At 34.2% G+C, this 11,128-nt stretch overlaps 1 protein-coding gene across 1 annotated transcript in view; it reads right to left on the reverse strand.

Annotated features, from left to right (window-relative positions):
• Positions 1 to 8,974, reverse strand: part of LOC107750295 (leukemia inhibitory factor receptor-like) — a 27,261-nt gene extending 18,287 nt beyond the window's left edge. The window contains exon 1 of the mRNA XM_016565614.1: positions 8,812 to 8,974. The gene's annotated coding sequence lies outside the window, so the exon portion shown is untranslated. The remainder of the gene's footprint in view (positions 1 to 8,811) is intronic.
• Positions 8,975 to 11,128: the final 2,154 nt, after the last annotated feature.

The following is an 11,128-nucleotide window of genomic DNA, read 5'->3' on the forward strand; positions in this document are numbered from 1 at the left end:
TCCCTACAAAATGGTCTTTTAGGTGTTGATTTATAAACCGTTAATATCACACAATTATCAACAGTACTTCTCACAAAGTACTGTTACACTCTTACTGCACCTTACCTTACCGCTACACCTGGTCTCCTATTATTCCCTGAAAAACCGGAATTTCCAGTCCTCACCTGTTTTTTCAACCATAAATCAAGACAAAAACACCTAACTGAGATTTCTACCATGACATGCTCTTAGATCAACTGCAAAATTAAACTGGTATTCCGGGACAGGCATTAAGATGACAGTGTTTCCCACACATAGGCTTTACTTGGACGGGCCGGGCCGCACAGGTATATTAACGGCCACCCAAGTATATTTGGAGAAACATTTTTGCTTTTATTTTTATCCGCCCGAAATAATGAAACCATCCGCGATCGATTAACTAGTGGAAAATCTCCCCTCCGCCTACACGTTTCGTATCTGCTCGTTCTGTGTGCGCGAGAACTGTTTCAGACTGCTTCAAAGTGATTCTCAATCAATGAATAGCGCACATTTATGCCAAGCGATTGCTTATGAACTCTGCTTATGAGTTGATGAATTATGACAATGTTTACTTTATGACCTTTATATAATATGTTTTAGACTGTTGTAAGAATGCATATTTTATCTCTCATTTGAAGGATCAGCCCGCAATAATATAGACATTTCAAAATAAGAGTCCCAGTGTATTTCGGGTTTGTTTATAATTAAGTCACACGTTAAGTTTTTTCCTTTTTTGGGGGGTGGATTATTGGTATTGTGGTTACACAATAAATTGTATTTTATTTAATTTCCATTTAACTCATAGTAAACTACTGTAATTTCTGTCTGGGATGCTTCCCCACAGGAAACAAATCAAAGAACATTATTTGACATTATTCAATATATAGATTTTATTAGTATCAGAGAGAAACTATATGGCAAAGCAAGGAGAACTCTACCATTTAAATGCTGTAATTTGTAATTTACAATGCATGATATGAGTATGTAATTAAATGTAATAGTAGCCTATGTAATTAAAATTAATTTCAATAAATAAAAATATTGTTAAAAATCACACATTATTTGTAATTTGTCACATGTATACCATTTTTGTGCCATGGGTATAGAGGATTTTCCACCCGACTACCACTGCAACTAGGGATGCACCGGTATCGGGCCCGATACTGAGCTCCTGTACTCGTACTCGTTAAAATGCCCCGATACCAAACGCCGATACCACACAGCATGTGATAAGTGCCATATTCAGACAATGAAACACCGACAACAGAACAACAGACAGCAGAATGGAGTTATTAGAGATTAAGGATGTCTACGAAGTATATGTATGCAATGAATATAATGTTAAACATTCAGTATTAACGCCTGTATAGCTGATGTGCGCGAGTTGATAAGCAAAGCGCGCTGAGTGGATTAAGTGCGCGGCGGCGCAGATGGGCGAGCTTGTCGAGTGAATATACATAAGTGAATATACCTTTCTCACAGACATCACTGGAAAGTTTGTAGTTCGGTCGGATACGTCAAAAAGAGAGAGAGAGAGAGATAGCACAATTCTGTTGTGTGATCTTTGATGTTCACTCACTTAGCACACGCATCATTTGGATTAAAACTAAATCGTAAAAACAAGACCATTTATAGGGGCATTCACTATAAATGTCATTTATTTTTACCCTTAGGCATACACGACTTTCTGGGGCAAGTGAATCTAACAGCTTGTGTGAAATGCGCTAGGCTGTACTATTTCATTCTGCACCAGTACAAATACGTGCACGCGTTGCACGTTTCAGATGAAAAAACGCGACTTCTATTTCTGAAAATATCACAGTTAGGAGATTTATAACGAGTGGTTCCCTGCGTTTTTACAGCAAAGCGCGTGATTACAGTACTAAGCCGTTGCAATGGAGCAGCTCTAATGCTATTAAATTACAGATGATGTACCATAGAGCAAAAAACGAACAGTGAAAGTAAAACTTGTAAAATACATTTTAATGGGCATAATTAAGTGTGAAAATAACAGAAGGATATACAGTCAAACCAAAAATTATTCAGAGACCAGATATAATTTTTGATATTTTTTTACTAGTGGGTGCAGGACACTATAGTTCATTTATGTAAGTGAGGATAGCAAAATACAGTTAGTCCAAAATGCAGCTGCTAGAGTTAGTACGAAAATATGGTCAAGAAAATATGATCATGTCACCTCAATTTTTTCATCTCTACATTGGCTACCTATTAATATTCCTCTGGTCCTAGAGCTTTTTAGATGAATGCCTAAACTTTTTGGGTCAGGTAGAATCTGTGATTTGGGTATGTAGAAACATTAATTATCTGTGAAGCGGTTTTAAATATGTATTGTGAAACGTGCTATACAAATAAGTATGAATCTAATTTAATTTTAGGAGTGAAAATCTGATTAAACAAGCCCTTTTTTGTGTAGATATGTTTTCAGGTGGTAGCATGCCATTCATAGTTTATTTGATAAGTTATCTAATCAATCAAAATAACTAGGGATGCACGATATTGGATTTTTGACGATATCCGATATGCCGATAATTTTCAACTCATTTTGGCCGATAGCCGATGCCGATATATAATTATTTTTAATTTTGGTTAGTTTTTAACAGGAACTTATTTGTTAGAATTAAATAATCAATAATACAGTTCTTTTATAATGACAGTACATTGAATATTTGAAAATAACTATAAATAAACTATATTTTAATCACTGCAATTTTTTTCAGAAAGATGCAGTGGTAACCTTAACATTTTATTTTATGATAACATTTGTAAATGGTCTAAAGCAAAAAAGAATTGTAAAAATTATGAAAATATTTTAGAGCTCATAATTTGTTTAAAAATATATAACATAAGTGTCATGTTTGTGATTTTTTTTTGTTCATGTAAGCTATAGCTTTTGTCCTTTAAATCAAAACATACTCATGATTTTATGGCATCAATTACTGCTTTATTTAATCAGAAACAGTCTAAATATTATTTGTGTATTTTGCTTTCATTTTATTAGAAGTAGGCCAACAGCGCCCCCTACGGAATTAAAACTCCTTACTGAGTGGGCATTAGGACCCGGGGGAGGCCGCCGCTGCACGTGCTGTTACTGTTACCGAACGCTTCATTCCGTACCTGCATTCTCAGTTTAAATGCAGGGATCCAAAGCAGTGAATGCAATCACCATTCAGGCAAAATTTTGCTTCAAGAATGAGCCACAATGCTGACGTGATCTAAATGCACTATTGACGTGATCTAATCGCTAGCACACCCTGAGCACATGTGAGTTAATGTATTCCTCTCATCGGCAAGACATATCGGCATAATTTTTCATATCGGGCCGATGCCGATATTTACATTCAAAGCCATTATCGTCCGATTTCAATATTGGTCCGATAATATCGTGCATCCCTAAAAATAACACAGAGGACTGAGGTAGAGAATATGTGGGACGATGTTGGTTCGCATCATGAGCATCTTATCAGTGCAGGACATTCCAAAGATGAATTCACAAGGGCACAAATATAGAATACATCACATTCCTATAAAAAGATTAAATTAGCACAAAGCTGCAGCTCCTACTTCTGATTCAAGGCCGTAAAAAGAAAAACACATGAAAACAGAAACTAAATAACTAGATTTTTTTGTTTTTAAATTTTTGCAAAAATGCTAGACATTGTGGTTGGCAGGGCTTTGTGCACTGTATTTGTGCAGTCAAGATCTAAGGTCTTCTGAATGGCTTTTAGCAAATTTCTATGTGGTTTCTAGGAAGTTACTTTCTGGTTTCAATACAGCACATGTTTGAGGAAACTAGTTACACACCAAAGTTTAATACATATCAGGTTTTAGCAAGGACCGCTGATTACCAATCAAACAGAATCAGCAATCCACACCAGTCAAGGTCTTTTTTTAGACAAAAATAAGCTAAATGGATTATGAACAGGCACCGGGTGAAGTTGCAGCTCATATGACATATCTGGTCTTGCCTACCAATGCCAAATGCAAGTTTAAACAAGCCTCCAAACACAGCCCCTCCCGTAAGCGAATCCCCAAACACCACCTCATACTGAAACTGAAGCCATTTGACTTTTCCAGTAAACTGAAGCCTGAAAAAATACTGTATGGAGAAAAAGAAACAGTTTAGAAGCCAAGAAAGAAGAAGAAAAAGAAAATAAATATTTTTAGAAGAACGACAAATTTTGGCTATGCAAAAAAAAAAAAACTGTTTCTGCCAGAATAACCGATAAACACATTCAGTGGTGATTCTTGCCTTAGCAAACATCATCACTTTTGCTCAAACTTGCAACAATGCAAGCAAACCCCTAAACCCAAGAATTATTTACTTTCAGCATGTAACCAGTCCAGCACTAAACAACAATGCATATCTAGAGACCAGAATATTATAGAGGCATTAGGCATAAAAGCAACCACCCAGAACACTCTAGCATCATGCAGGTGAGGTTTGCATGCAAGAACTCACATTTTCTTGTTTCAGACATGTTTTGGGGGAAAAACAGACTAATTAATAGTAACGTTGAATAGATATTTTCTTACACATTTTTAATCACGGCACTTTAGATGAACAGTTTGCACTGTAAAACTCTGGAACAGACATTAAGACAACCCATCAACTAGTCAATTTCAGGGGAACAAAAGGTGGGTTTCCATATAAAAAGCACATCTAACATGTTTTCAAATAACAAATATCCTTTGTGAACAGGATTCTCAATATTGACTTTATATCAGGTCAGGGAACCATATGTCTAACAGTAAAACAGACCATCACGTGTGTGTTTGCGGTTTTGTTTGAGAGCTCACAATGGTCTTGCTGACAGATCTCTTTAATACTCCACCGGCTGGAACTGCCAGGGGGCAAAGAACAGGAAAACAGATATAGATTTTTTTTTTTTACGAAACAAGGGCTGGAAAACAATACCACCTCACCTAGAAAACCCAGGCTCACTGCCAGCTTATTTCCTTGCATCACCAACATAAAGTCTCGATTGGAAGGAATCTGAGATAACACATGTTTACAGTCTCTGAAAGGTTACTGCATTTCTCACAGATTCATCATATCGCTCATCCAAATATAACAGCCCACGCATGCCCAAACCTCGGCAGCGCGCAGGAATTCAGTGTTTGCATTGGCAGCAACGGTGGGTCTTCCGTGAAGTGTGAAGCTCCAGTGTACGATGGGAATGTTGTTTCAAATGTTTGGACAGTTAAAACACGGTGAAACATAAAAGCTATATGCTACTCACAATTTTTAGTTTAACTAACTACATTCAAGCTACCATTACAAAAAGTGGTTTGTAATGATGCAAAAAAGTTATTAGTATACTGATGAAATTTATGGGGACAATAACTTTACAAAAAAAGCAAAAACAGTGAAGAACTCAAGGTGAATCGAAGCAGCAAATTAAATGGTCATAATAAAAATATTACTCAACCATCTACATCAACAATTCTGTTAATTACAATTACAAGCTGAAATAAAATGAAACTTGAATATTGGATGAAAAACTAAATGAAACTAAACGAAAGCTAGAAATGTTGCCTTGGCAACTAACAGAAATTAGTTTAAGACGAATTTTACTAACTGGAAATACATAAAACTAAAACTGAAATAAAAATAAAATTAAATATAGGCTACATAATATTTAAAAATTAAACAATACCAAATAAAAATAACTAAAGTACAAAACTAAATTATTAAAAATTAAACTAAAATTATAATAAAGACTGAAATGATAAAAATAAAAGCTAAATCAAAATATACTTGGTTATATAGGCCTACTGCATTTTTTTCTGAGCTATGAACAGACACAAATGCCTTTCTTTCCCACCCAGCACATTTACACATGCTGAGAACAATGACAATCTGTCCAGAACAGCGCGCTGTAATGGCTTCCTTCCTCCTATATCGCACAAACCTACACAACTGAATGAGTCTCCCTGATTCATAATAAGACACTTAAACATGAAAAAAAAACATCTTGGAAGAATGTTGCAATTCGAAAACCGACTCGAAACAGACAAAATTACAAACTGTAAATGAGGGTGACCAGTATTGTTATTGTTAATCAAAACTATTAAAAAAAATGTTTTTATTAATTGAAATACATCTGAAATATAACAAAATATAAATATTAGAAAAAAGCTTTAAAAAAATTACATTAAAATTATAAAATAAAGTAGGGTTAAGTTAAAGTACTAAAATTATTCAAACAAAAACTGAAATAAAAATGAAGCTAAATAGGAATACTTAAAATAATACAAATGACAAATGTGCATTACAAAATTACTAAAACTAAAATAAAAACTCAATCTAAAAACAAATGCTAATTCAAAATATTTATAAACACTAATACTAATAGTAATAATAGTATATAAATAATACTATAACAACACTAAGGATGACCAAAATTCTGAGGGTCACCTTATGTGCTAAAAAAACCCACTCAATTCTTTGTGAAACAGAGACTCAACAGATCTTGGATGCTGAGATCTCAGGCATCATATTACTACAGGGACAGTCCACCAGAAAATGAAATCCTGTCATCATTTAGCATGTCTCTTCAAAAACGTAGGACACAGAGATGTTTGGCATAATGACAGTTTCAGTCACCATTCACTTTCCACTTTCAAGAAATGCAAGTAAATGGTGACTTGAGGCTGTCAGTCGATAACATTCTGCCTGAAATCTCAATCTTCCAGAGTAAACAATGAGAGAATATTCAGGTCTCGAGGCCAAGACCACAAGATCAAGACTCCGCTTCTGCTAATTATGGACCGCTGCTTCTGTTTACTTACAGTTCAAAGGACCTCATATGTACAAAATTGTTGTGTAATAACTTACTCGCTGATTCATACAGTCAACATAAGCAACGGTAAAAGGTGTATCATTAGAGGAAATTGTCCTGTAATTGTTGACTAAGAATATATCCTTCTATTGTATGGTCACATTTGCAACAATGCGATCAAAGTATCACATTGGACTAGTTTATAGCATTTAAAAAGTAAGTCTCACTTTACATGAACTAAAAAGTACAATGGTACTGCCATGCGCCATGATATTGGAATACCACGGTATGCGAGTACAGCAATCATTCAGTACCATGATGTTACCATCTGACACCCAGAGCTGGGAAGATTACTTACAAATTGTAATCTGTAACTGATTCCAAATTACATGACAAAAATTGTAGTTAGTAACACAATCCATTACATTACACATTTTAGGTCATACAATCAGACTACTTTTAGATTACTTTTAGATTACTTTTGACCTAAATCGCTTATCACTTATTATTAAATAGGACAATCTTGTGCCATATTGACATAAAAAACAGAGTAAGAAAGTATGTTCCATTTGTTGTTATTAACAACATGAAGTGCATTAAACATGATATTACATCAAGGTTTCCCAAACTGGGGTTTGTAAAGGAACTAAAGGGGGTTTATGAGTTTAACGAAAAGCTAATAATTAATTAAATCATAAAAATGTTACATTAAAATAAATCATTTTAAAATCAATCAAAATAAAATGAAATGTTTTATTTGTTTACCTGCATGTCATGTGACTATAACCAACTCTGAGAACCTATTAACATGCAAATGTGATACTTAATTATTAAACTATTTATTTTAAAATCTCAGGTGTACTTCACGTAAATATATTAGACGAAAGAGGATCAGATGACAAAAAAAGTTTATGAACTTGTGCAAGACAAAAGCCTTCCAAAGACATAGAAATACATGGTTAAATAACCTAAAGAGTGATAATTCAAATAAAAATTAATGTTCATCAGTGATGCAATGCTGAAACACTTCTTAAACCTGAACTGATTTTTGTTAATCCAGTGGTCAAATGCTGTGTAGCCACCTGAACAGTGACTGAACATGTGAATGTCCACAAAACTGAAGACTTTCTGACTGCATTTAAGTGGTCGGCTATTTAAGAAAGGAACATTCAAACGATGAAAAAGAGAAATTAGGGAGAATCAATAAATTATGAATAATTTATTGCTATTGTGTAAATAACATGTAATCAATAAAAAAGTAACTGTAGTCTGATTAGGAGTATTTTAAAATATAATTTAGGCTAATCTAATTACAAGTTCTTAATTTTTGGAATCTGATTACGTAATCCAGATTACATGTAATCAGTTAATACCCTGCTCTGTACTATGGTACACCACAGTATTATTATTATTTTTTTTTTTAGAAATGGTGGAGTGATAATTTGATGGAAATGCTTACAAATAGAACTGTTAATGTTTGTATTTCACATGTAATGGGTAACTTGTACAATGTAAAGCATTCTAGGTTTAAATATAAACTGACAAAGCAAGGCGTCCAAAAATAGTTTACAATAAATAATTTACCAAAACAGCACAGGAACGAAAACAACAACAACAACTACGGAACATATAAAAATATGTACAGCTACACATATATTGGAGTTATAGATATACGCACTAAGAATAAAAAACAGCAAATTTAAACGGATGAATTTCCTTTAATTCACCTCATTTGATTAGAAAAGTAAGAAACAGTAACATTCAAATGTCCCACACGTAATGGCGTTGTCCAGTATTACCACAATTACTCCAAGTTAACTAATCTTATAAATAACGCTACGTTATGAATTTCACCGCGAAACGATGCGTCAATTGGATTTCTATTGTAACTCGATATATTCATAAAACAAAAACACGAACGTCACGAGTCGATACAGATAAACAGGAGACTTTCTGACGTTAAAAAACAAACATGTTCCCAAACTGTTACCTTGATGTTTTAGTAGTCTTATGTCTTCGTAATTACCCGATTATATCCATTAAATGAGCGATCCGTTGTGTTTGGTTTATTAGCAGCACATGGCCTTCCAGACGGGTGTTTAAACTGGGGGAACCGAACCGGATTCCCAGAATCGCTCCCGAATTGGATTTTATCGTCCTACTAACCGTTCATTATGCGACAAACTCTGGCCTTCCTCCAGGGGGCGATTGTCGGCTCAAGGCCGCATCCTCCTCGTTCAAATCTCAGCATGTTTTTGTCTTATTAAAGACATTTGTATGCTAGCGAATATAATCGTTTAAATCTATTAATCCCACCTGACACGTAAATGGAAATTCGCCTACGTAATCCTCGTATAATTATTAAACACAACGCCGTTCCCGCTAATCACAAGCAACTGTGATTAGTTCACCTCGACCAGCGCTGAGAAAAGTAACAGGTACCACGTGACAAGGTTTTCAGCGTGATTCTTTAGCAGCAGTGTGCACAATAATTTATACATGAATAATGATACTGGAAAACTTTAATGGCCACTGAATTGAAAATACACAGTGCAGAGGTAAAACTGGAGAATTATTATTAAGCCCCCTTTATACCTGACCAATCAGAAGCGACTTTCTGTCCGCTAAGCCACGCCCACGTGGCCCACTTTTTTAGTAGTGATGCAGTTGCACCCGCTTCTTATTCTAGGGATTTATTCAACAGGGCTGCTGGACGGAGGGGGATTGGGGATGGGACGGGCCAGGGTGGGAGCGTGGGCGGCTTCGTGACATGGGTGAAGAACCACTGAGCCAACACCAAACAAACACCAAAATTCAGCTGATTCTTTACCCTCTTCTATCTTTTAGACACATCCCTGTGAAACAGTAGCTAATAGGGAAAATAAGCTTTTTGTCCAGTCCCTCTCTCAGGAATACAAAGATTAGGCAACTCTTTCGGAAAGATATAATTACTCTGTAATATCTTATTGGAGAAATTCTTTTGAAGATATTCCTTGGAAGAAAGTGTGGTCCTTACCTAACAAATATCTAATCACTAAAGAGATATCTTTTAAGTTGCTACACCGATTTTACCGTCAGGCTTTATCTTAAAAAATGTTTCCTGAGATGGATCCTCTCCGCTCCTTTTGTGGAGTGGAAGATGAGTCTGACCGTCATCTTTTTTGGGAGTGTGTCCATGCAGTTTCCTTTTGGAAGAAATTTTGTATGCTTCTATCTTAGACAATTTTTCTTTGGTGTTTTGGTGGTTTAAGGCTGTCTTATTTGGTAACAAGAATCTAAAAGACAAGTATTTTCTAATAAATCTATTGATTTTCTTAGCTAATGTAACACAGGTCAGAATTGAGCTGATCAGAAATAATAAATGTAATTTGAAATAATTATATTTTCATTTAAAATACCCAAAAATGGTCCAATTCAGAGTTTCTAATATACTGATAGCATTACCTGTTACACTAAGTTTTTGAGCAAATGCACATTTTTGTCTGTTAAACCTCTATATATAATTTTTTGTAAAGACTTGAAATGTTATTTGGATACTATCTCTAATTCCAGCAATGTCAAAGCCTTAAAATCCTATACATCGTGCACGAAGTATAATATTAATGCTTTTTTATAATGTGCTATTGACTATGAGTTGAATGTATAAGGGAGGCAGGGATTTAGCAAAGTTTTTTTTTTTTTCTTTCATCTCGAATTTAATTTATTTTAAATTCAGAAAAAAAAGCAATAATAATTAAAATGTAAAAAAATAGACAAATAAATTAGATATGTATAATTTGATAAATATTTTTAAAATACTTGCATGAACACTAAATGAAAAGAATCTAAATCCTAAATATGAAATATTAATTTAATTAAATGATTAATAATGTAAACATTATATTTAATATAAATATTAATATTAAATATTAAAGTAAAATCTTGAGATAAACATTCTGAGAATTTAGAGATTGATTTCGATCTAAAGAGCTGTTTTGACTGAAGAGTGTATTCATTGATTATGTTTTGATTAACTGATTATGATTTGATTATATTGACTAATAAGATTATTTTATGGCATCAGAGAATGTTTTTAAAGGATTGCTGTCAAAACATTTGCTTTTAAAAGCATTTGAAGCATTTCCATCAATGGCCTGTAGATGGAAGTCTGTGCTTAGCCTATATAAAGGATGCATAGTTTTCTTAAAGGAGACATATTATGCCCCTTTTTACAATATGTAATATAAGTCTCTGGTGTCCCCAGAATGTGTCTGTGAAGTTTCAGCTCAGAATACTCCACAGATCATTTATTATATCATTTTGAAAAT

The sequence above is a fragment of the Sinocyclocheilus rhinocerous genome, unplaced genomic scaffold (genome assembly GCF_001515625.1).
Source record: "Sinocyclocheilus rhinocerous isolate Xijiao unplaced genomic scaffold, SAMN03320098_v1.1 scaffold181, whole genome shotgun sequence".
NCBI lineage: Eukaryota > Metazoa > Chordata > Actinopteri > Cypriniformes > Cyprinidae > Sinocyclocheilus > Sinocyclocheilus rhinocerous.